Below are 27,978 nucleotides of genomic sequence, written 5' to 3' on the forward strand. Positions count from 1 at the left end.
CAGTTTCCCTCACATGTGTGCGTTCCAGGTCCTGCCAGGGAACAGTGTCACACCAGTGCAATTCCGCAAAAGTTTGCGAACCTGCGAACCGGGCGAACCGCCATAGATTTCAATAGGCAGGCGAATTTTAAAACCCACAGGGACTCTTTCTGGCCACAAAAGTGATGGAAAAGTTGTTTCAAGGGGACTAACACATGGACTGTGGTATGCCGGAGGGGGATCCATGGCAAACTCCCATGGAAAATTACATAGTTGATGCAGAGTCTGGTTTTAATCCATAAAGGGCATAAATCACCTAACATTCCTAAATTGTTTGGAATAACGTGCTTTAAAACATCAGGTATGATGTTGTATCGTTCAGGTAGTATAAGGGTTTTTTTTTTTTTTTTTTAAATGTACACTACATGGCGGATCGGAACAGCCAATAGAATGCGAGCTCAATCTGATTGGCTGATTGGATCAGCCAATCGGATTGAACTTGAATCTGATTGGCTGATTCCATGAGCCAATCAGAATTTTCCTACCTTAATTCCGATTGGCTGATAGAATCCTATCAGCCAATCGGAATTCGAGGGACGCCATCTTGGATGACGTCCCTTAAAGGAACCTTCATTCTGTGTTAGGACGTCGGAAGAAGAGGATGGATCCGCGCCGGAGGTCTTGAAGATGGAGCCGCTCATCGTCGGATGGAAGAAGATAGAAGATGCCGCTTGGATGAAGATGTCTACCGGTCCAGATCTCCTCTTCTGCCCGGATAGGATGAAGACTTCTGCCCGATGATGGACCTCTTCAGCCGCCGCTTGGATCAAGACTTCAGCCGGATGATGGACGTCTTCAGCCCCCGCTTGGGCTTGGATGAAGACTTCGGAGCCTGGACCGATCGGTGATACCCGGCGTAGTGAAGATAAGGTAGGAAGATCTTCAGGGGTTTAGCGTTAGGTTTATTTAAGGGGGGTTTGGGTTAGATTAGGGGTATGTGGGTGTTGGGTTGTAATGTTGTAGGGGGGGGTATTGTATTTTTTTTTTACAGGCAAAAGAGCTGAATTCTTTGGGGCATGCCCCGCAAAAGGCTCTTTTCAGGGCTGGCAAGGTAAAAGAGCTTTTCTATTTGTATTTTAGAATAGGGTAGGGCATTTTATTTATTTTGGGGGGCTTTGTTATTTTATTAGGGGGCTTAGAGTAGGTGTTATTAGCTTAAAATTGTTGTAATATTTTTATAATGTTTGTAAATATTTTTTTATTTTTTGTAACTTAGTTCTTTTTTTATTTTTTGTACTTTAGTTAGTTTATGTAATTGTATTTATTTGTAGGTGTTTTGTTTAATTAATTTATTGATAGTGTAGTGTTAGGTTTAATTGTAGATAATTGTAGGTATTTTATTTAATTAATTTATTGATAGTGTAGTGTTAGGTTTAATTGTAACTTAGGTTAGGATTTATTTTACAGGTAATTTTGTAATTATATTAACTAGGTAACTATTAAATAGTTATTAACTATTTAATAGCTATTGTACCTGGTTAAAATAAATACAAAGTTACCTGTAAAATAAATATTAATCCTAAAATAGCTACAATATAATTATAATTTATATTGTAGCTATATTAGGATTTATTTTACAGGTATTTAGCTTTAAATAGGATTAATTTATTTAATAAGATTTATTTCGTTAGATAAAAATTATATTTAACTTAGAGGGGTGTTAGGGTAGGGTTATACTTAGCTTTAGGGGTTAATAACTTTATTATAGAAGCGGTGAGGTCTGGTCGGCAGATTAGGGGTTAATAATTGTAGGTAGGTAGCGGCGATGTTGGGGGGGGCAGATTAGGGTTGATAAATATAATATAGGGGTCGGCGGTGTTAGGGGCAGCAGATTAGGGGTACATAGATAATGTAGATTGCGGCGGTGTGCGGTCGGCAGATTAGGGGCTAAACATTTTTATTAGAGTGGGGGCGATGTGGGGGGCCTCGGTTTAGGGGTACATAGGTAGTTTGTGGGTGTTAGTGTACTTTAGAGCACAGTAGTTAAGAGCTTTATGAATCGGCGTTAGCCCAGAAAGCTCTTAACTCCTGGCTTTTCTCTGCGGCTGGAGTCTTGTCATTAGATTTCTAACGCTCACTTCAGCCACGACTCTAAATACCGGTGTTAGAAAGATCCCATTGAAAAGATAGGATACGCAAATGGCGTAGGGGGATCTGCGGTATGGAAAAGTCACGGCTGCAAAGTGAGCGTTAGACCCTTTCCTGACTGACTCTAAATACCAGCGGTAGCCCAAAACCAGCGTTAGGAGCCCCTAATGCTGGTTTTGACAGCTAACGCCAAACTCTAAATCTAGCCGTCAGTATTTTGTTTAGGTGTAAGATCTGTTATACATTATTACTTTAAAAAGGGGAGCATCAAAAGGTATTACAATTAATGTAAGATTCAATCTTATGTACCTTTCCTAATCTGTCAGTAACTGTTTGATTGTTTGCATATGCTTTCAAACTGAGCATCTGAAATTACCCTTCACAATTGGGTTCATAGATGTTTTCTTTTTTACAAAGTGACTTGGGCTTAGAAAATACGTCAGATTTCTAGTTTGTCTGTATCCTACTTAGATTTTATAACCTATTATATTCTTTAAGTCTGGATCTACTTTTAGAATATTAGATGGGTATGTAGGATCTCGAAGACTTCACTAGTTTGTGGGGTATAGGTCATTATGAGTCTCGTTGTATCATCTTTTGTTTTTGTCCTCTTTTGAAGAAGATCTTCTTGATTTGTAGCTTCTGCTCTCCATCTATTTTTTTTATATGATTGCTAAAGACTCTACGGGCGAGATTACATATGCGGCGCAAGCTTCAGCGTAACTGCTGAAACCCGCGCCGCCCGTAATTTCACCTTGCACATCGGGTAATCACATATACGGCACCAGCAGTTCATAAAGTGCCGTAAATTGGATAAACTAGCGATGTCCAGAAGTGGGTGTAAATACAAATTTCTGGAGTCGCCAGTGACTTACGGCACTTTAGAAACTGCCGGTGCCTAAGAAAATAAACAAAATATGAAATCTCCCGTAAAAGTCTAACCCGCCTCCCAAAAATAATCCTGACATGTAAAACCCCCTATATCCGCAAACCCCCCATATCGCAACTAATAATAAATGTATTAACCCCTAAACCGACAACCCCCCCACAACAAAATATGTCTAATAAAACTATCAACCCCTAATCTGCCATTCACCCACATCGCGATCTACCTAATAAATGTATTAGCCCCTAATCCACCATTAACCCACATCTTAAAGTACCTATTAAAACTATTAACCCCTAATCTGCCTTTAACCCACATTGCAACAAACCTTATAAATCTATTAACCCCTTTTCCGCCAAACACACACAACGCAATAATCCTAATAAAATGATTAACCCCTAATCTGCCAAACCCCCACAACGCAAGTATCCTAATTAACCTTTCAACCCCTAATCCGCCAAAACCCCACAATGCAAATAACTAATTTAATTACTAAGCCCCCTAACCTAACACCCAGTAAATTAACTTCAAATTACATCCTATTATATAAAAGGCCAAGTGTGTTTGTTCGAAGCTGTCATGCTCAGTAGAAACTGCACGAGGACAAACACACCTGGCCTTCAAGAAGACTGACCTGGCTGGCATCTGGGACAACCGTGTGTGATGGGGGTGGGGCAGGCCTGGCGTGATTTTGGCGGGGCTAGTCTGAGCCGCGTGGGTGAAGCCGGGCGTGATGTGGGCAGGGCCAGGCGGTTGTCAGAGAGAGAGAGCTCAAAAAAAAGAGGGGGGAAAGAGATAGAAAGAGAGCTCAAAAAAGGGGGGATAGAGGGAGCAAAAGAGGGGGGATAGAGAGAGAAAAAGAGAGGGAGAGAGACAGCAAAGAGATAGGGGGAGGGAGAGCAAAAGAAAGGGGAGAGAGCAAAAGAGGGGAGATAGAGAGAGCAAAAGAGAGACAGAAAAAGAGAGAAGGGAGAAAGGGGAGGGAGAGCAAAAGAGAGGGGAGAGTGCACAAAAGAGGGGAGAGAAAGAGTGCACAAAAGAGGGGGGGAGAGGGAGGAGAGAGAGAGCAAAAGAGAGGGGGAGAGCACAAAAGACAGGGGAAAGAGAGCACAAAAGAGAGGGGGAAAGAGAGGGGAGAGACAGAGGGGGAGAGAAAAAGAGAGAGGAGACAGAGATCAAAAGAGAGGGTGAGAGAGAGCATAAGAGAGGGGGGTGAGAGAGAGTAAAAGACAGGATGAGAGAAACAGCAAAAGATAGGGGGAAAGAGAGCAAAATAAAGGGGAGAGAGAGAGAGCAAAAGAGGGGGGGAGAGAGAGAGAGCAAAAGAGAGGGGAGAGAGCGCAAAAGAGAGGGGGGAGAGAGAGCAAAAGTGAGAGGGAGAGAGAGAGCATAAGAGAGGGGGGAGAGAAAGAGCAAGAGAGAGAGAGGGAGAAAAAGAGCAAAAGCGAGGGGGAGAGAAAGAGCAAAAGTGAGGGGGAGAGAGACAGCAAAAGAGAGTGGGAAAGAGAACAAAACAGGGTGGAAGGAGAGAGCAAAAGACAGTGAGGGAGACAGCAAAAGAGAGGGGGGAGAGCAAAAGAAAGGGAGAGAGAGAGAGCAAAAGAGGGGAGAGAGAGTGCACAAAAGAGAGGGAGAGAGAGAGAGCAAAAGTGAGGGGGAGAGAGAGAGCATAAGAGAGGGGGGAGAGAAAGAGCAAAAGAAAGAGGGAGAAAGAGAGCAAAAGCGAGGGGGAGAGAAAGAGCGAAAGTGAGGGGGAGAGAGACAGCAAAAGAGAGGGGGAAAGAGAGCAAAAGAAATAGGGGGGAAGGAGAGCAAAGGAAAGGGGAGAGAGCAAAAGAGGGGAGATAGAGAGAGCAAAAGAGAGACAACAAAAGAGAGGAGGGAGAAAGGGGAGAGAGAGCAAAAGAGAGGGGAGGGTGAGCAAAAGAGGGGAGAGAAAGAGAGCACAAAAGAGGGGGGAGAGAGGGAAGAGAGAGAGAGCAAAAGAGATGGGAGAGAGAGAGCAAAAGAGAGGGGGGGAGAGAGAGAGCAAAAGAGAAGGGGAAGAGCACAAAAGACAGGGAAGAGAGAGCACAAAAGAGAGGGGGGAAAGAGAGGGGAGAGACAGAGGGAGAGAGCTAAAGAGATGGTGAGAGAGAGCATAAGAGAGGGGGGAGAGAGAGCAAAAGAGACGGGGAGAGAGACATCAAAAGATAGGGGGAAAGAGAGCAAAATAAAGGGGAGAGAGAGAGCAAAAGAAGGGGGGAGAGAGAGAGAGAACAAAAGATAGGGGGGAGAGGGAGAAAGAGAGAGAGCAAAAGAGGGGAGATAGAGAGAGCAAAAGACAGGGAGAGAGAGCAAAAGAGAGGGGGGAGAGCAAACGAAAGGGAGAGAGAGAGCAAAAGAGGGTAGAGAGTGCAAAAGAGAGGGGGGAGAGAGAGCGCAAAAAGAGGGGGGAAAGAGAGGGGAGAGAGAGAGCAAAAGAGAGGGGAGAAAGAGCGCGCAAAAGAGAGGGGGAGAGAGAGAGAAAAAGTGAGGGGGAGAGAGAGCATGAGAGGGGGGGTAGAGAAAGAGCAAAAGAAAGAGGGAGAAAGAGAGCAAAAGTGAGGGGGAGAGAAAGAGCGAAAGTGAGGGGGAGAGAGACAGCAAAAGAGAGGGGGAAAGAGAGCAAAAGAGATAGGGGGGAAGGAGAGCAAAAGAAAGGGGAGAGAGCAAAAGAGGGGAGATAGAGAGAGCAAAAGAGAGACAACAAAAGAGAGGAGGGAGAAAGGGGAGAGAGAGCAAAAGAGAGGGGAGGGTGAGCAAAAGAGGGGAGAGAAAGAGAGCACAAAAGAGGGGGGGAGAGAGGGAGGAGAGAGAGAGCAAAAGAGATGGGAGAGAGAGAGAGCAAAAGAGAGGGGGGAGAGAGAGAGCAAAAGAGAAGGGGAAGAGCACAAAAGACAGGGGAGAGAGAGCGCAAAAGAGAAGGGGGAAAGAGAGGGGAGAGACAGAGGGGGAGAGAAAAAGAGAGGGGAGGGAGAGAGCTAAAGAGAGGGTTAGAGAGAGCATAAGAGAGGGGGGAGAGAGAGCAAAAGAGACGGGGAGAGAGACAGCAAAAGATAGGGGGAAAGAGAGCAAAATAAAGGGGAGAGAGAGAGAGCAAAAGAAGGGGGAGAGAGAGAGAGAGAGAGAGCAAAAGAGAGGGGGGAGAGGGAGAAAGAGAGAGAGCAAAAGAGGAGAGATAGAGAGAGCAAAAGACAGGGAGAGAGACAGCAAAAGAGAGGGGGGAGAGCAAACGAAAGGGAGAGAGAGAGCAAAAGAGGGTAGAGAGTGCAAAAGAGAAGGGGAGAGATAGCGCAAAAAGAGGGGGGAAAGAGAGGGGAGAAAGAGCGCGCAAAAGAGAGGGGGAGAGAGAGAGAAAAGTGAGGGGGAGAGAGAGAGCATGAGAGGTGGGAGAGAAAGAGCAAAAGAGAGGGTAAGAAAAAGAGCAAAAACAAGGGGGAGAGAGACAGCATAGAGAGGGGGAAAGAGAGCAAAAGAAAGGGGGGAGAGAGAGAGAGCAAAAGAAAGGGGAGAGAGAGCAAAAGAGAAGGGGAGAGAGGGGGGAGAGAGAGCAAACGAGGGGGGATAGAGACAGCAAAAGACAGGGAGAGAGACAGCAAAAGAGAGGGGGAGAGAACAAAAGAAAGGGGAGAGAGAGAGCAAAAGAGAGGGGGAGAGAGAGCAAAAGAGAGGGGGAGAGAGGATGAGAGCAACAGAGAGGGGGGAGAGAGTGCAAAAGAGAGGGGGAGAGAGAGTGCAAAAGAGAGGGAGGAAAGGAGAGGGGGAGAGAGAGCAAAAGAGAGAGGGGAGAGAGAGAGAGCAAAAGAGAGGGGGGAGAGAGGGAGCGCAAGGGGTGAAACCTCTGTACTGCAAAAAATGGCCCGTGTACACAGGATTTAGGGCTAGTAAAATAATAAAATGCTATTAAATTAAAAAATCCTAACAGTACTAAGAAAAATAAACCTAAGATTAAATTAAAATAAATTAATCTAAAATTACCAAAAATAAAAAAGTCTAACATTACAAAAAAAAATAAAAAAAAAATATCCAAAATAAAAAAATTAAACCTAATTCCTATGAAAATAAAAAGCCCCCCCCCCCCCCAAAATTAAAACACCCCCTAATCTAATGCTAAACTACCAATAGCCCTTAAAAGGGCCTTTTGTAGGGCGTTGCTCTACATTGATTGTTCAAATCAGCCATTAGTATTTCATTAGCTCTCATCCTATTGGCTGATTTGAATTTGAATAATCAAATCAGACAATAGTAATGCAAAGGACACCATATTTAAACGCGCACCTTGAATTCACTATTCAGTGTACGGCGGCGATCATACGAAGAGGATCCTCCATGCTCCATGGCTCCATGGTCACTGGTCCTTTTCCGTGCTCATCTCCGCTCCGTGCCGGCTTGGTCCTGGATGAAGAAGGAAGTGGTCCCTGCTTGGAAGAAGATGTCAGCCGCTTGGAAGAAGACTTCACCGCCTGGAACAGGACCTTTTCCGCCAGACTTCCAGAATGGTGAGAACCCATTTAGGGGTAAGAGATGGGATTTTTTTTTTTTTTTTAGATTAGGGATTTATTGGGCACTCTTAAAAGAGCTGAATGCCCTTTTAAGGGCAATGCCCATACAAATATCCCTTTAGGGGCAATGGGTAGTTTAGAATTTTTTAGTGTTAGTTTTTTTTATTTTGGGAGGTTTGTTGGGTGGTGGGTTTTACTGTTAGAGGGGGGACATAATATTTTGTAAGGTAAAAGAGCTGCTTAATTTAGGGCCTACAAAAGGCCCTTTAAGGGCTATTGGTAGTTAAGTATTAGATTAGGGGGTGTTTTTATTTTGGGGGGCTTTTTATTGAGGTTAAAATAGCATATACAAAACAGTTTCATCAACCAGGTTATAATTTACAACATACAGCAGACTGACATGACAAGTCATTCTAGGCACCTCATTTTTTTGATTTATAGATTTGTAGCATCCCCAAACCAACAGGTCCAATCAAGGGACCAGAAACTGTATAGAACCATTGAGGACATGTTGATAGAGTTAATAGTATAAAGTGTAGTTTCAGTGTATATGAGATATAGGCAAACTGTGGATTAGGCATTCATTATCAAAATATAGAAATACAAGGAGGACAACAAAATTACTCTATTAACTTCACTCAAATTCAGAAATAATCAGCTGATAAAAGTGGTGTGTCAGAGCAGTCCTCAGTTGCGATTATAAGCGTAATTAGATATTAACACTGAACAGTTGTAGGAGCATAAACAGTAGTAGACTATTATTCTAAGAAATCTTCAGGGAACCAGGAAATCATAAACAATGCTAAATTTCCTGTATCAGAGCCCGGGGAGCCTTTATACACAAAAACAGGAGAAAACTTAGTCATGGCTCTTTGGGCTTGGCAGAGACTACTTTAACTCTGCCAAAAAAAGAAATGCGGAGGAGAAAGTATTCATCCCTTACCGCACAAGAGTGGTGGGAGGCGGAGGATAAGCCAAAAATAGTGTGCCCTTACATTACTAATTTACAAACCTAGCAATTAAATCAACCCTAGGATTGGTGAGAGATTAATAAGGAAAATCCATATACAACCATTTCCCAAGGGCTCACAAGATGAGTGTTATTCTATAGGCGCTGCATATTGCTAACTACAAAAACGTGTATATCCTGAACACAACTTTACACAAGAAAAACTAAAGGACAGTACAATCTCATCACCCGGAATAGGGCGCCATAGTGTGGGTAATGTCTTCTAAGTGTACTGCCAAAGGCATGCGGCTGGAACATTATAAGTGCATGGTCGATATATATCAGCAATCAAGAGAAGCAGCTTATTACACGAATCAGTGCAAATAATCGTAGCTCCCATATTTGAGGTCCTACATATCAACTTCTAGGCACAGTCAATTATATATACAATATCGAAAAAGAATGACACAGATTGATATACCTAGATACGAGAAGAGCTAGCCTCACTCTCAATAGGACTTGTAAGCTATATTCCAAGGAAAGCTAGGTGCAAAAATCTTACTGAGCATGCAAGTAAGAAGGGAGCAGTTAATAATGCCAAATCTCTTAACCACACACATCAAGTAGAAATCCAATCCACCGTGGGGAGACACCATGTAAAACAATATGTGTATTATACTGGCGTTGTTAGTAACCCTGCAGAGTATACATTACCAGCGACCTAGTCTAAAGGTTGTAATTTAATGAAAAGATGTAAACTTAAACCTCTACGGAGGCACTACAAGTTATAAGCTACCCGACTACTTAGGGGCAGGTACATTATATAATGGACCCCCGGGAACTTGAATCTAACCCTTCCTATAGTGCGCTTGCATTATGTTTGACTCCCATTAATCCAGAATGATAATACAAATGCATATACTGTTACATAAAAATTTCTGACAGGCTTATAGTTTAAGATACTCAGCTAAATGGCAAAGCTTTTATAGGAATGTTAGAAGTGTGGGATCGCCATAGTTTCAGGACATGCATTTTTATGAATGCAGGATCACCACACCTATTGGAGCTGACAATATCATCAGTAAAGAAGTTTAGGGTCGGCCACTTCTCCAGGCCTCTCAAATTGGGAGGTATACCATAGGACCAAGCTAAATGATCATCCTTTGCTATAAGTAAAATGTCTCCATGTTTGCCGCGTAAGTCCTTGTGCTGAATATGTGATACAGATTTACAACGTGGTTCTATGTTAGCTTATGGGAGTAAAAATTGCGGGTGACGGGTGATATATACGTGCCGCATTTATATGCAGCACCGTATATATGATTCCAAAACCGCATAAAAAAGAGTGTCACCGGCTTTTGCGGGCGACGCCGCTTATATAATCTTGCCCTTAATCTTAGATGTAATTCATCTGCCCTTATTATATACATTTGGGTATCAGAGCAGAAATTGTTTGGCAGAATGATATATTGTTTAAGATTTGGGCGTGCAGCAAAGTTTATCGAAGCATGTACATTATAAGTTAAGACCAGCATAACAATTCTTATATAAGAACAATTGCAGACTACCTCTTTTTATCTTTTAATATTATGTACTTAAAAACATTTTGGGGGGTTTATCAATAATAAGTAACTGGTAAACCTATATTTGAAGGGATTTATTTTGCAAAACTCACTTATGTGACCTCAGGCTATGTGCCAGTGAAGAGTAAAAGCTGTTTAACTGATAAGAACAAACAATCCAGCTAGTATATACAGTATGTGTTTGATAAACTGTTCTTAAGGTGTTGAATTATCAATAATATAAATTGATACTTGATGATTACTATAATAACACACTTCCATACAAGGGGTTAGTGTGGTTTTGTAAAGTTATATTGCCTGTTATAGCCTTAGGGCATAATTTACCAAATAATTGGTACAACCTCAATACATTTACACACAATTTGGGCAGAGGGATTGACCTTTATAATCTTTGCCACTTTAGGTGTTTATTAGATGTATCTCATAATTCAGTATATTATTTTTGACCCCTCATTAGCTACCTTAAGGGAATACTTATTGCAAATAGAGTATAGGCTGTAATGTTTACATTGCACCATCAGTATTGTGTGAGTGATTGTTTTTAACTTACGTTTACCCTTTTTTTTTAACTGCATATCAATAAAGATTATGGGGTCAATTTAACAAGGGCCAAATGGCCCCTGTTCCCATTGTTTCCATGTGAACCTTCAGGCTCACCGGAAACAGGAGTCAAGAAACAGCGGTCTTAACTCATATGCCACCTCTTAGGTGGCATATAGCAATCTGACCGATCGTGTATGATCAGGCAGATTAACAACCCCTGCTAGCGGCCTCTGCAAGGGGTGGCATTGCACAAGCAGTTCTCTAGAACTGCTTGTGCAATGCTGAATGCCGACAGCATATGCTGTCCACATTCAGCGATGTCTGGCGGACATGATACGCTGCAGCATATCATGTCCGCCGGGGATTGTTAAATCGGCCCCTATGTTTTAATGTAACACACCGAACACTACAGACTAAGTTGAACACAAGTATATTTTTGTTTATATTGTACTTAAGGACCCTGAGTGCTGTATATATGCATCCTTTCTTAGGTGGTCTATACCACCTATTTTAGTAAACACTTCTGAAGTCTGCTAAGGGGCATCAGAACATTTTGATAATACTAGACTATGCTATCCATTACGACCCCCGCAAAATCCATTGCTAAAGAATTAATGTTTATGTTTAGCCGGGTTGGTATACCCAAGGAGAACCTGACTGATCAGGGTACTCCATTCATGTCACAAGTTAGAAAGGAATTATGTAAACTCCTTAACATTATGCAGTTAAAAAGCTCTGAGTATTACCCACAAACTGATGGTTTAGTTGAAAGGATCAATAAAACCTTAAAATCTATGTTATGTAAAGCAATTGATAAAGATGGTAAAAAATGGAATTTTCTTTTGCCATATTTGTTGTTAGCAATTAGAGAAGTGCCCCAGGGTATCTACTGGGTTTTCACCCTTTGAGTTATTGTATGGTACACATCCCAGGGTATATTGGACAAAGCTAAGAACACATCGGAACAGGAGGATACCCCACATTGTAGTGTAATTGATCGTATTGAAGGGGCATATGGCAATCATTATGCCTATATTTAAGGAATACATGAAAAAGGCCCAACAAGGTCAAAAGAAAAGTTACAAGTTAAAGTTTTAATTAAAATGCATAACCAATAACATAAACTTTATTTTAGATAATAATCAGTACTTTGGTTATGTAACTATTTTCCCATCGATAAACATTCAAAGCCAGATACATCTGGGTAATGATGTCATGTAATTATGTTGTTTAGCTGTATTTCATTTGATAACTACAGGTGGCCCTCGCTTTACAACGGTTCAATTTACACCGTTTAAGAATAACAACTTTTTTTCCAGTCATGTGACTGCTATTAAAAAGCATTGAGAAGCAGTGCATTTATTAAAATTGCCACTAGGTGGAGCTGTCCACTTGTGTTGCAGCAAAGCCAAGCAAGCTGAAATTAATCAGTTTAACCAGACCTGAGCTATTGAGCAGATTTCAAAGGAACAAGATCTTCCTGTCTATAACAGTCCAGATTGTAATGCACAGAAAGAACTGTTTGCAGAAAAATGCAAGTGAAGTCTGTGTTGTGTGATTATTTTATTAGGTTTATAATGTTGTTTAGCAAATGTTTTTGTTCATTTAACTTAGTTTAATTATATATTTTGTGTTGTGTGATTATTTTATTAGGTTTATAATGTTGTCTAGCATTTAAAGTCTTCATTTCAAATCTTTAAAAAATAATGTATTAAGTGATACTTATGACAATTTTGAGAGGGGCATGGAACCTATCTCCCTTACTTTCCATTGACTTACATTATAAACTGGGTTTCAATTTACAACGGTTTCGATTTACAACCCTTCCTTCTGGAACCTAACCCCGGCGTAAACTGAGGGCTACCTGTATTTATTTTGTAATGTAGAGCTTAGATATTCTGTTTTAATTGTATTATTTGTTGTTTGCATTTCATTTTTAATTTATTCATGGTTTTTGATCCATACAACTGGATGATTTCAGCAACGTTTACTTTAAGTTGAGCGAGTTACAATCTTTTTTTTCTGACAGGTCATTTAGCATTATCCAGCTCCTAATTCTAAAATAGCATATATAATTTAATTGTTTTTTAAGAAACATGTTCCACCTTTGCCTCATACAGATGCTTTTAGTTCACCACAGATGATTTATCATGACTTTCTTACGACTTCAAGATGTGTCATATCTGTTTCTCTCTATTGGAACATGTCCATGCTTTTGTTTTGGTCCAGTAAAACAAAATACATTATAGCACTCCCAATAGTAAAATGTCTGTTCTTTCTTTGAAGATGGATTTGTAAAATCCTAGCATTACTTTCTGTTCTTTGCTTCATATTTTCAATAAATGTACAGGGGTGATATTTATTGTCATTTTTAGGTTAGCAGCTATTTGATTTCAAAAGGTTTCAAGGGAGCATTTTTATGCTAAATACATCTTCTGATGATAAACAATTTGGAGAAGTGTCAGCGCAATGCTTATTTTTACCATTACATTGGGGCATACGTATGTATTCTTTGTTTATATACTTTGACATTGTAATTTAAATATAGGCTAGATTACAAGTAGATCACTATTTATTTCTCCCGCTCGCATGTTAACTCTGCTAGAAGTAAGATTTTTGTACGTGTCAGGTAGCACTTGTATTACAAGTTAAAAGTAAAAAGTTTTCAAACAAGCACAAACCCATTATGCGTAAAAAAGCCAAAGTTTGAATATTGCGACTGAGTTAACGTATTTCACCATAGACTTTAAAGGAGCACAAAAAGTGGGGAAATAAAAGCAAAGACTATACTAGAATGCAAACCCAATCGTGTTTTCTCTTGTGTGCTAACCTGACATGAAATATTAATATTCCACATTCCAATGTTCTTCACATAGCAGAATATGTTAATTCTTAAAAACAAATTTCTATATATATATATGATGGTTATTTTTTTGGTAAAATATATATCTATTCACACACACACACACACACACACATATATATATATATATATATATATATATATATATATATATATATATATATACAGATATATATATAGGAATATATATTTAAAAATACTTTAAAAATTTTGTCCTATGTAAATAACATTGGAATGTGAAATATTTACAGTACATAGACAGTTAAACACTTTATTAAATATCAGTATTGCTTAAATATGATTTACATGTTTTCAGCTACTTGACTGCAAAGGGCTCCAATGCACATATATATATATATATATATATATATATATATATATATATATATATATATATATATATTGTGCATGCGTTAAAAGGATCGCTGTGTTAAAACAGTATTTTAAAGCAAAAAAAAAAAAAACAGAGAATTTGCATATCTAATTTGCATATCTTACCCAGAATTCTCTTGTGCATTGGTAACATGTATATTAAGTATTTCTGGGAAAAAGCAAGCGGGGAATTTTGCATAGATGTGCTAATTTCCTATACAAATATTTACATTGATTTAATTTTGAGACATGAAGGATTTTAATTTCAGTTTTTTATCTCCCCCCATAATTTTAATGAATTTTGGTTTAACCATGAAAATAGCTTTACCAATGCAACAACCAGAAATCTATCTCCTACTGATGAGTTCCAAAAGGCGTAGAAGTTGAAGTTGCCTGTTACCAGAACCAAACCCACTAGGTACCTAGTATTTACCCGCGCGTATTAACGCTAAGAGCGGGTGCCCATTCACCTCGAGGATCATACTTGCATCAAGACTGCTTGTCACAAACAGGGAGCTGTGAGTATTGGAAACTGTAAGCTAACAGCTCATCAGATATTCACACACAAAGAGCGGCGTACCTCTGCCGGTAACCTCCCCACGGAGGGAGTCGAGAATCCTGTGCCAGAGGATAGGAGCTGCAGCACATAAAGCGGCCCACACGCAAGGAGCGTGTTACGATTAAAGACCACAGTCTCTGAAATACACCACAGCGACATCCGGATACAGTCGCTGCAACTTTCTGTGAGTTAAAGTGATATATATAACCAAGCAAGGATACAAAGTGTCGTAAATAAGGAACTTTTTATTGCTTTTATCCAGTATATTTTATCACACTGATAGTTTTGTATGCAATAAACCATACAACCTAAAGTAATTGCATCTGTTGAAAATTTATAAGGACTATAAAGACTGTCCCTTATATCCAGGAATAAACCAACTGATTTTAAGGAATCAAACATTGATCAATGCATTTCCAAAAAAAGCGCTTATTGTAAATATATATTTTTATATCAGGGTGGTATTCCTACAGCACTAGTCATATTATTGTATCTAATTTTAATTCATGTGTCTTTAAATGTTTTCATATATTGTTTTATAAATTTATGTATCAGGGATTCCTACAGCACTAGTCATAAATATTGTATCTAATTTTAATTCATGTGTCTTTAAATGTTTTCATATACTGTTTTATAAATTTTTGTATTAGGGATTATTTCCACTAGTAAAAGATTGACAAACTACACCGCATATGATTTATTTTTTTGTTTTGACCTAAACTAATTAGGTGTGTTAAGTATACCAAGCTTATTAGCGCCCTCTCATTCGCCATATTGTTTGTCCATCTTTCTATCTTGAGGAGATAGTGGAGAGTGGCTTAGGTATCCTTTTTAGATTTTAAGCGCTGATTACTCCTGTGCTATTTTCCAAAAGGAACGAAACAGACTGTCTAGTGAGTGATTTCTGGTTTGCTGCAATAATCCTGTTAAAAAGATCGCTGTGTTAAAACAGTATTTTGAAGCAAAAAAATGAGAATTTGGGGGCGGAGCTAGCCTAGGCAGAACATGGACGTGTTTTCTAATAGCTCCAGATTGTACTATTGAAAAATTAGCCTTATAAGGGATTTCCACAAGAAAAATAGCTGACACTCTACCCATAAACGATTGAGACCCTGAGGTTTTACTAATTATGTGAATCTGGCAGTCTGGATCTACAATAGACACGATACAGCACTCCTGCATGAAGCCGTTTTGATAGCACATGGAGCAGCCATTACGGGCCTATAGTTCCCTTTTTTACCTCAACAGCAACCTACTTTGCAAACTACAAGAGACTCCAGGTGCACCTTTAGGTATACTGCCTTTTTACCTCCTCTTAGATATCTACACATTACCGTATACTCCTCTGCCACCTTTCTATCAATATGGTGGACCTGGAAGTATGGGAAGGGAACCTTTTGCAGTGCATGGAGACGCATTACACTGAGCTAAAGCAAGACTTGATGGCGCTGATGGAACTTGCTATGCGATTGCCGCAAACCACACCAGCAATACCACAGCATAGCGGGCTCAAAATAACTCCTGCTTATGGCAACACCCACTACGCCAATGAAGGTGATGAGACCAAGGATCATACAATCTCACGTGAAAGTTGGTTACCGCGACTTAATCATGGTCCCCAATATGTGCTGACTCGTAACGGAGAGTGTGAGACCACCCCACCTATAACTCTTCCCGGCCCTGTGGACTCTCCTACCCGCTCATCATCAGCCGCAACCCCATGTGAGGATACCAGGAGATTGACCGAGTGCACCTCTCAGAGCAGAGCCGACTCCTTACAGGCTTGGTGGCAGGACTTAGCGCTGTATGAGAGCAACATCGCGGCTGCTACCCCTTTCTGCATTGCGATGCAGCTTTGTCTGACACTCAGGTTCTCGCAACCTTGCCATACAGACCTGCCTGGAAATGAAGTTCGACCCCAGGAATACACATTCAAATGCGACAGCTCTCTAGGCACAACAGCGTTCCTCCTCCTTGGTGAGAGAGATACGCTGCTTTTTGAGGATCCTTCTTGCTCAGCCAGGGACATACTGATACAAGAACTGGTGAAGAGTCAGATTCGCTATGGTGTCGGTTAACTCCATTATATATTTCTCTGCCCTAACCCGGTCATGTAATTGTGTTACAAAGGTTTCAGGTTTATATTTTATTTCACACTGCCTTGCTTTTGTCGCAGTGCAGGATGTTCTTACGTTAAGCATACTTTGATCTTATGATGGTTCACCATGTTTTTCATAATATGCTTTCTAGTCAACTTTAAGCTGCAAATTTTTAACATTTTGCTCATATTATTGTTCCTTCCTATATATTTGTTTGATTATCACCTGTTTCTGACACAATGCTCCTATATAGATAACATTGGTTATGAGCACCTTACTAAATGTGCCAATAGCCTGTAGCAGACAGACACTTAAACATCACCAGCTTAGATTCCATACTAATGGTGTTAGGATGGACATATCATATTATCAACTAGAATCTATCCTGTTAACTTTATTGTGGTTGAGGTACTACCTACTTCAGCTATAAGAGCTAAATATATATGCATAACGCTTTCTGAAACAATGCAATGTTAATGTTTCTTAGCTTTATAGAACCATGACATATATAGTTAGGCTTAGAGCCTTATATGTTTTAGCTCCTTCTTGGACATTATTGTGTATGGTGTCTTCTACTTAACAAAGTCTCTAGATCCTAGGTTGACATGACCCTTCAAGCATTTGAGATTGAATATCTTGCTCCTTGTAATCAGCTCAATGCTTATAGTACTTACTGGGTCAAACTATTTAGCCTTAGGTCTTGTCCTATCAGTCACCACATTGTTATACCAATCCTGAGGTATGCAAGCTACCGGCAACGACACCAATTCTTTTATTTATCTGGTAAGGATACTGTTCACTTGTGCTCTGTCTATCTGTTAAAGCATTTTTGTTATTTATAACTTATCTACCTACCTTGCAAGTTGCTACTGTTTTGTTATGGCCTCTAATGCAATGTAATGTAAGGTTTGCCCCATACTATATGTATTATAACATTATGCCTCGCAACCATTGAATAATACCCTTAGTATAAGTATTCTCACTAAACCTTTCCAAGTCCTTCCCTCACTATTTCAATACATTAAGGAATTGTATAGTTAAATGTTAATGGATCCTGAAAATATCCTGTAAAGCTCATAACATTGTATATGTTGACATCCCCACTCCATTTAGATATTTTTCTTCTTCTGTCAGGAGTCCACTCAGATTTTGAAACTAACATTATCTTAGAGACTCAGCAGCGATCACTAAACTGACAGGCTGGCTGGCTCCGCCCTCCACCCCCCCTTCACTCTATTGAGCGGCTTTTGCCAGCTGCTATTCCCTCCCCCCCTTATATACGTTGGCTCAAAAGTGGCCAATTCATCTGCCAACTCTCTACAAGCTGTCACAATTATCTTACACTGTACAAAGTGCGTCCTCCATTACTTGATAGAGATCATATACCACATAACATAAAATGAAGTTCAATTCAATTTCGCCCTATCTCTTATCTATTATTGTCTTAAGCCTTGAAATGCCAATTTACTCACATATGTTCATCCTGTTCTGTTATTTGTTTCAAGGTACATGTAATGTCTTTATCACCTCGATGTAACACTTGTTCAAGGGCGATCCTTGTATGTTAATCTTTACTTTAACTTCAATAAAAAATTATTTTCAAAAAAAAAAAAAAAAAAAAAAGAGAATTTGCATATCTAATTTGCATATCTTACCCAGAATACTCTTGTGCATTGTTAACATTGTATAGTAAGTATTTCTGGGAAAAAGCAAGCGGGGAATCTTGCCTAGATGTGCTAATTTCCTATGCAAATATTTACATTGATTTAATTTTGAGACATGGAAGATTTTAATTTCAGATTTTTATCTCCCCCCATAATTTTAATGAATGTATATATATATATATATATATATATATATATATATATATATATATATATATATATAGTTTCAGAAAAGTTAAGCACTCACTGGACTTCAGTCGTCTGTGTAATAAACAATTTTATTGGTGACGTTTCGGGACAAAAACAGTCCCTTCCTCTGAGGGACTGTTTTTGTCCCGAAACATCACCAATAAAATTGTTTATTACACAGACGACTGAAGTCCAGTGAGTGCTTAACTTTTCTGAAACTATTGCTACATTTTATAGCACCCTGGCGGTTGATGACAGGTGGTGAGAGTGCACACACTCACAACATAAAAAATCTTTTATATATATAGATACATATACATATACATACATACACAGACATACTGTACATATACTTCTTTAGACATGTAAATGTATGTATCTCTTTGTTAAAGACCTATGCATACTTTTTTTTCTAACACCTGAGACCTCGTATCTTTTAACCCTTTATAATTGTTTTATGCATACATTTTTTATTAATTTTTATCAGTATTATTATGGCTGCAACTGTAATATTAAATATAATTTTTAAGTGTTTGTTCAACATTTTTGTCTCACATAACAATTATCCATACAGATGCACTATCCAGATTTAATTTCACTCAAGTGAACATCCAAAGAGCTGCAGTAATCCCCTTTTTGCTTGTGCGCAACAGTTAGCGTATCACTCATAATCTAGCCCATAATCTAAAGCGTTTTAAGGGTTTTCTATTTCTAATTCTTAAAAAAAAAAAAATTACATAATGAAAACACAACTACCTTTCTTCAGTTCATCATTTTCAGATTTCTAGTAATACACTTGGGCCTCTATTTATGAAAGGTCTTGCGGACCTGATCCGACAGTGTGGATCAGGTCCACAAGACCTCGCTGAATGCGGAGAGCAATACGCTCTCCATATTCAGCATTGCACCAGCAGCTCACAAGAACTGCTGGTGCAACGCCGCCCCTTGCTGACTCGAGGCCAATCGGCTGCCAGCAGGGAGGTGTCAATCAACCCGATCGTATTCGATCTGGTTGAATTGCAGCGATTCCTGTCTGCCTGCTCAGAGCAGGCGGACAGGGTTATGGAGCAGTGGTCTTTAGACCGCTGCTTCATAACTGCTGTTTCTGGTGAGTCTGAAGACTCGCCAGAAACACGGGCCATCAAGCTCCATATGGAGCTTGATAGATAGGCCCCAATGACTTTTTCTAAAGTAATTATAATTCTTTCCTGGTAGATAAATGGTTACCTTTTGTGAAACCATTTATATCTGTGTATTTTATTTTTAAAGGGACAGAAAACCCTAAACCTTTCTTTCATGATTTGGATAGAACATACAAGTTTCAACAACTTTCTAATTTACTTCTATTGTCAAATTTGCTTCATTTTCTTGTTATCCTTTGCTGAAGGAACAGCATTGCACTACTGGCAGCTAAAGAAACAAATGTATGAAGGCACCAATCAGCAACTAGCTCCCACTTGGCTGGGATATGTGTGTATTCTTTTTCAACAAGGGATACCAAGAGAAAGAAGCACATTTGAAAACAGAAGTGTCTTAAAATAACATGCTCTATCTGAATCATGCATTTTTTTTATTTCATATCTCTTTAAGTTAAACATGTTTAAGGGTATCTAAAAGAGAATTTTTACTTTTCTGTTCTCTTATTGGTTCTTTTATTGGATTACGGGTGGCGCACTATCGTTAGCGCAAGGAGCATAAAATCGATAATGAGGTTGCAGTGTTTTTTTACGCTCAAGTTCATTTTACAAGTGGTGAGCTGTTTAAATTACCACAAATTTGTTTGTGCAAACGTAGGATAATTTACACACCCCATATTTTCTATGGGTGGCATTGAGCAACAATCTGCACTCATATTAAAAGTTGAAAGTAAATGTAATTGATCCAATTGATCGAAAGCAAAGTTTGCGCAAAGACTTTGGCCGGAGAAATAATTGCACTAGACTTCACTATTAACACTAATCCACCACAAAGCCACCTGATAAGGACATTTGGTAGGGCATTGCCATAAAGTGGCACTATAATTAAATACATTACATTAATTAAATACAATTAACTAAATTACAAAATAAAAAAGAAATTATCAAATATTTAAACTAATTACACTTAATCTAATAGCCCTATCAAAATAAAATAAAAAAACCTAGCCTAAACTAAACTGCAAATAGCCCTTAAAAGAGCCATTTGCGGGGCATTACCCCAAAGAAATCAGCTGTTTTACCTGTAAAAAAAAATACAATACCCCCCGACAAAATACCCCCCAACAGTAAAACCCACCACCCACACAACCAACCCCTCCAAATAAAATCCTATCTAAAAAACCTAAGCTCCACATTGCTCTGAAAAGGGCATTTGAATGGGCATTGTCCTTAAAAGGGCATTTAGCTCTTTTTCCGCCCAAACCCTAATCTAAAAATAAAACCCACCCAATAAACCCTTAATAAAACCTAACACTAACCCCAAAGATCCACTTACAGTTTTTGAAGTCCCGACATCCATCCTCAATGAAGCGGGAGAAGTCTTCATCCAAGCGGCAAGAAGTCCTCAATGAAGCCGGGAGAAGTCTTCATCCAGACGGCATCTTCTATCTTCATCCATCCGGAGTGGAGCGGCTCCATCTTCATCCCAGCTTCATCCCAGCTGGTAGAAGTCTTCATCCAGACGGCATCTTCTATCTTCATCCATCCAGAGTGGAGCGGCTCCATCTTCAAAACATCCGGCACGGAGCATCCTCTTCTTACGATGGTGACTGAAGAATTAAGGTTCCTTTAAGGGACGTCATCCAAGATGGCATCCTTTGAATTCCGATTGGATAATAGAATTCTATCAGCCAATCGGAATTAAAGGGGATTGAGCTTCAATCATATTGGCTGATCCAATCAGCCAATAGGATTGAGCTTGCATTCTATTGGCTGATTGGAACACAGTTTAGATGAAGACTTCGGCCCCCTTGGATGAAGACTTCTCCTGGCTTCGTTGAGGACTTCTTGCCGCTTGGATGAAGACTTCTGCCGCTTCATTGAGGATATATGTCGAGTCTTCAAAAGCTGTAAGTGGATCTTCGGGGGTTAGTTTTAGGTTTTATTAAGGGTTTATTGGGTGGGTTTTACTTTTGGATTAGGGATTTGGGCAAAAAATGAGCTAAATGCCCTTTTAAGGACAATGCCCATACAAATGCCCTTTTCAGGGCAATGGGGAGCTTAGGTTTTTATTTCGGGGGGTTGGTCTTGTGTGTGGTGGGTTTTACTGTTGGGGGGCTGTTTGTATTTTTTTTTGTCCCGCAAAAGGCCCTTTTAAGGGCTATTGGCAGTTTAGTTTAGGCTAGGGTTTTTTTTATTTTTTTTTATTTTGATAGGGCTATTAGATCGGAACAGCCAATAGAATGCAAGGTCAATCCGATTGGCTGATTGGATCAGCCAATCGGATTGGACTTCAATCTGATTGGCTGATTCAATCAGCCAATCAGATTTTTCTTACCTTAATTCAGATTAGCTGATAGAATCCTATCAGCCAATCGGAATTCAAGGGACGCCATCTTGGATGACGTCCCTTAAAGGAACCTTCATTCGTCGTTAGTCCGTCGGTTGAAGAGGATGGCTCCGCATCGGCTGGTTGGAAGATGGCTCCGCTCCGCTCCAGATGGATGAAGATAGAAGACCCCGCTTGGATGAAGACTTCTACCGGATGGAGGACCTCTTCTTGCTCCACTTGGATGAAGACTTCTACCGGATGGAGGACATCTTCTTGCTCCGCTTGGGTGAAGAATTCGGCTCAGCTGAGTGAAGACGACTCAAGGTAGGGAGATCTTCAGGGGGTTAGTGTTAGGTTTATTTAAGGGGGGTTTGGGTGGGTTAGAGTAGGGGTATGTGGGTGGTGGGTTTTAATGTTGGGGGGGTATTGTATTTTTATTTACAGGTAAAAGAGCTGATTACTTTGGGGCAATGCCCCGCAAAAGGCCCTTTTAAGGGCTGGTAAAAGAGCTAATTACTTTGTAATTTAGAATAGGGTAGGGCATTTTATTATTTTGGGGGGCTTTTTTATTTTATTCGGGGGCTTAGATTAGGTGTAATTAGTTTAAACTTTTTTTATTTTCTGTAATTTAGTGTTTTGTTTTTTTTGTATTATGGATTAGTTTATTTAATTGTATTTTAGTTTAGCTAATTGTAGTTAATTTATTGAATTAATTTATTGATAGTGTTATGTAGTGTTAGGTGTATTTGTAACTTAGGTTAGGATTTATTTAACAGGTAATTGTGTAATTATTCTAACTAGGTAGCTATTAAATAGTTATTAACTATATAATAGCTATTGTACCTACTTAAAATAAATACAAAACTGCCTTTAAAATAAATATAAATCCTAAAATAGCTACAATGTAACTAATAGATATATTGTAGCTATATTAGGGTTTATTTTATAGGTAAGTATTTATTTTTAAATAGGAAAAATGTATTTAATGATAGTAAATTTATTTAGATTAATTTAAATGATATTTAAGTTAGGGGGGTGTTAGGGTTAGGGTTAGACTTAGGTTTAGGGGTTAATAAATTTATTATAGTAGCGGCCACGTTGCGGGGGGAGATTAGGGGTTAATTTTTGTAGGTAGGTGGCGTCAATATTATGGGGGGGCAGATTAGGGGTTAATACTATTTATTATAGTGTTTGCGAGGCGGGAGTGCGGCGGTTTAGGAGTTAATACATTTATTATAGTGGCGGCGAGGTTTGGTCAGCAGATTAGGGGTTAATAAGTGTAGGTAGGTGGCGGCGATGTTGGGGGGGGCAGATTAGGGGGTAATAAATATAATATAGGTGTCTGCGATGGTAGGGGCAGCAGATTAGGGGTTCATAGGTATAATGTAGGTGGCGGCGATGTCCGGTCGGAAGATGGGGGGGCCTCGGTTTAGGGGTTCATAGGTAATTTATGGGTGTTAGTGTACTTTATAGCACAGTAGTTAAGAGCTTTATGTTTTTTTGGCGGTAGGAGTCTTGTCGGTAGTGGGTCTAGCCCTCACTTCTTCCAAGACTCAAAATACCAGCGATAGGCAAATCCCATTGAAAAGATAGGATATGTAATTGATGTAAGGGGATCTGCTGTAGCCTCGAGTCGCGGAAAGAAAGTGAGCAGTAGACCCTTTCCTGCCTGACCTCAAATATTAGCGGGCAGTAAAAAGCAGCGTCAGGACCCCTTAACGCTGCTTTTGACGGCTAACGCCAAACTCTAAATCTAGGCGTAAGATAGCTACAATGTAACTATTAGTTATATTGTAGGTAGCTTAGGATTTATTTTACAGGTAAATATTTAGTTTTAAATAGGAATTATTTAGGAAATGATAGTAAGTTTTATTTCAATTTATTTTAATTATATTAAAGTTAGTGGGTTTTAGGGTTAGACTTAGGGTTAGGTTTAGGGGTTTATAACTTTAGTATAGTGGTGGCGATTTTGGGGGCAGCAGATTAGGAGTTAATAACAGTAATGTAGGTTGCGGTGATGTTAGGGACAGCAGAATAGGGTTTAATAATATTTAACTAGTGTTTGCGGGAGTACGGCGGTTTTAGGGGTTAATATGTTTATTATAGTGGTGGCGATGTCAGGAGCGGCAGATTAGGGGTTAATAACAGTAATGTAGGTTGCGGCGATGTTAGGGACAGCAGAATAGGGGTTAATAATTTTTAACTAGTGTTTGCGGGAGTACGGCGTTTAGGGGTTAATATGTTTATTATAGTGGTGGCGATGTCCGGAGCGGCAGATTAGGGGTTAATAATTTTATTTTATTATTTGCGATGCGCGAGGGCCTCGGTTTAGGGGTTAATAGGTAGTTTATAGGTGTTAGTGTACTTTGTAGCACTTTAGTTATGAGTTTTATGGTACAGATTTGTAGCGTAAACTCATAACTACTGACTTTCAGTTTACGTTATGGATCTTTTGGCCTCCCATGGAAGTCCCATTGAAAAAGCACTTTTTGAAAGCTGCAGTAGTTACATTGTGTTACGGCCAAAAAAGTGTGCGGTACAGATATACCTGCAAGACTCGTAATACCAGCGGTAGTGAAAAATAACCATAACGCTGCTTTTTCACCTATAACGCAAAACTCGTAATCTAGCCGAATGTTTTTTATTTTATGTAATGTTAGTTTTTTTTATTTTTTTATAATGGTAGTTTTATTTGTTAACTTAGTAGGTGTTAGTTTAGGGTTGTTAGGGGTGTTAGCTGGTTAGGAGGGTTAGAGGTCAGTGGGTACTTTGTGATGAGGGGGTGTGGTGGTTTAAGGGTTACGGGTGTAGTGGAGTACATTGTGATGAGGGGGTGTGGTGGTTTAGGGGTAATAGTGTAGTGGGGTACTTTACGATCTTGGAGTTTGGAGGTTTAGGGTTTAATAGTGTAGCAGAGTAGTTTAGGATTTGGTGGTGTAGGGGTTAATATTGTAGCAGGGTACTTTATGATGTGGGGTTGTGGCAGTGTAGATTAAAAGTGTATAGATTCGGTAGTAGGTGACGCAGGTTCAGGTGTTCTTTCTTTACAAATGAAAATATAGGATTCTCACAACCCTTCAGTAGTAAAATTCCACAGGTGCACTAGGAGTAGAAAACTTCCATGATGTATATAAACAGAATTCAGGTGTATAAGTGCAGTATACTCAGAAGTATACATTTCTGGTGTCAGCGATGTCAAGAAAAATGTCTATTGTAAAAACATTTCTGACACCAGAAATATATACTTGTGAGTATACTGCACTTATACACCTGAAGTTTTCTACTCCTAGTGCACCTGGGAAATTTTACTACTGAAGGGTCATGAGGATCCTTCATGAGTAGTGTAGAGGGGTACTTTTTGATGTGGGTGTGTGGGGGTATAGGGGTTAATAGTATAGCGGGGTACTTTGAAATGTGGGGGTAGCGGTTTAGGGGTTAAAAGTGTAGCAGAGTAGTTTAGGATGTGGCTGTTTAGGGGTTAATAGTGTAGCAGGGTACTTTGCGATGTGGGGTTCAAGCAGTTTAGGGGTAATAGTTTAGTGGGGTACTTTTATATTGTCATGGTGTACAGACTGTGTACCATTTTACTATTGCTATATGGTCACTTATAAACGAAAGTATTGTTTTTAAAAATATTTATTTCTATTGTTTGTTCCAATTGGTGACTACAAGAATTTATTGAAAGGACATAATATCATCTTATACTGGATATTAGCATTACTTAAACTGAAAAGAGTGGACCGATTTGTAACATTGAATCTGCTTAGGAAATCCACAAACGAGCTTCAGGCTTCATGATCAGGTTTTTATAGGGGAAGCACCTTTATGCACAATAAATCCAAACATGGTCAATAGAGTACATTTCAGTGCATTATTGAGCTCATAGTTACAAAGACACCCTACAGTTTAGAAGTTCAATAATGTAGGCAAATCAGCCAATCAGAGTGCATAGAGGTGCAGTAATGTGAGTGTGTTTCAAAGTGCCTGCACCTACATTATTGAACTTTTAAACTAGAAGGTGTTTTCATGACCCCAAGTTCAATATTGTAGGCCCTAGTACTTTGAAACACAATCTTGTGACTTTTTTTAATAACTTTTACTTTACATTTTTTTCTTGAAAGAAAAGAAGGTATGTTCTTTCATGTGGATGACAATTTTTCTTGCTGTATCCTTTTAAAAGCACGGCATCATTTCAACTATTCTGCTAACGATTTGCCACAAGAAAGTTTTCATTGTTCAAAATGGGAGAAAAAGTAGGATGAACTACAGTGAGTATAGTTAATATCAACCCCCTCTATCCTTTCCAGACACACATTTCTCTTTAGTTTTAATGTATTCTGGAGAACCTGATTACTAAAGAGTACAAATTACACACTTTTTATTCTTAATGAATTATCCCATGGTGAAACAAGGAAGTCTAGAGAGCTTAGAGAGGTTGGAGAGGGCTTTTAGTTAACCTTCCTCAGCAAAAGCAAACCAATATGTAATGATTGACACTTTTTATAAAGTTATTTTTGTTCAGATAAAAAGCAAAGTTGTAGCAATGAAGAATGCAGCATCCAGCATATATTATTTCTTAGCCAGCTAATATTTGTAAAGGCTGGGTATAAAGCAATTATCTCACAATTATTAATAGCATATCTCCAAAAAATATAAATTATGATAGGTGCAGTTTCTGTGGAATTTGTATCAATTAGTTAATTTTCAGTACAAGAGATTGTGATTGCTAAAGCAGTTTATTATGTACCAAGGAAACACTATCTATCTACTTGTATGTCTGTCTGTCTATCTATCTAACTATCTATATGTCTGTCTGTCCTATCTATTCTATCTGCATCTTTCTATCTATCTATCTATCTATCTATCTATCTATCTATTTTATTTCGGATCACAGCTGACCTCATTCAAATGTACCAATTTTGGGATTCATTGTGGTCAAAGTTCAAGCATACTGGCTCTATGAATGATCACTGTGTATATAGACAATGGCGAAATATATGTTCTAAACAAACAAAATTGGCTAAGGCGCAATATTTCTGTGAAAATCTGCACAATAATATATCTAACCCTAGAAAGTTTTGGAAACTCATAAATAACTTACAAAATCCACCAATCCACTCCCAACCCTCCTCTGTCAATGTGGATAACCAAAACCTGCAACTCCCCTTAGAAGTAGCAAATGCCTTTAACAATTATTTTGTCGGATGCTCCACCACCCTGATTGACAAACTAATAAATGGCACGCATCCTGAAGCTACAAATGTGGATCAGGCCCCACTAAAACAGCAAAGACCCAATATAGAAAAGCTAAATTTTAGACCTGTACCCTTCAATGTCATTAAGAAACACCTCAATAATCTAAAAATGAAAACCCAGTCAGGACCTGGTCAAATCCCAGCAATGCTGTTGAAGCTCAGTGTGCCGGCAATTGCTAAGCCTGTCACAACCATAATTAATGAATCCTTGGTGTCTGGATACATACCCAAACTCTGGAAAACTGCAAGAGTAGTGCCTATTCATAAAAGTGGGGAGTTAACCTTGGTTTCTAACTATCGTCCTATATCATTGCTCCCTGTATTGTCAAAAATCTTAGAAAAATGTGTCCATACGCAATTATGTGAGTATTATCAACTTTCTAACTATCTGACCCTTGATCAATCAGGTTTTAGACCGAATCACTCCACTACAACTGCCCTCCTAAAAGTTTGCAACAACATCCAAACTGGCATGGAACAAGGAGACATAACTGGAGCTATTTTCCTTGATTTTGCAAAGGCTTTTGACACAGTGGACCATGACATACTACTTCTCAAACTAAAAAACTCTGGTATTGCTGATTGCCCATTAACCTGGCTTAAATCATATGTATCGGATCGATCACAATATGTCTCTGTCTCTAAGAGTGACTCCCTCCCTCTCCCAGTCACGTGTGGTGTTCCCCAAGGTTCCATTCTCGGCCCCCTACTATTCACAGTATTTATAAATGATTTGCCTAATGTCTGCAAATCCTCAACTGTACACATGTACGCAGACGACACGGTAATCTACGCAAACAAATCTGATCTGCCGCAGCTTGAAGCAATGCTCCAAGACCAGTTCACAGAGGTAGAAAAGGGGATCTCGGAAAACAAACTCTTCCTAAACACTGACAAA

This window comes from Bombina bombina, chromosome 7 (assembly GCF_027579735.1).
Source record: "Bombina bombina isolate aBomBom1 chromosome 7, aBomBom1.pri, whole genome shotgun sequence".
NCBI lineage: Eukaryota > Metazoa > Chordata > Amphibia > Anura > Bombinatoridae > Bombina > Bombina bombina.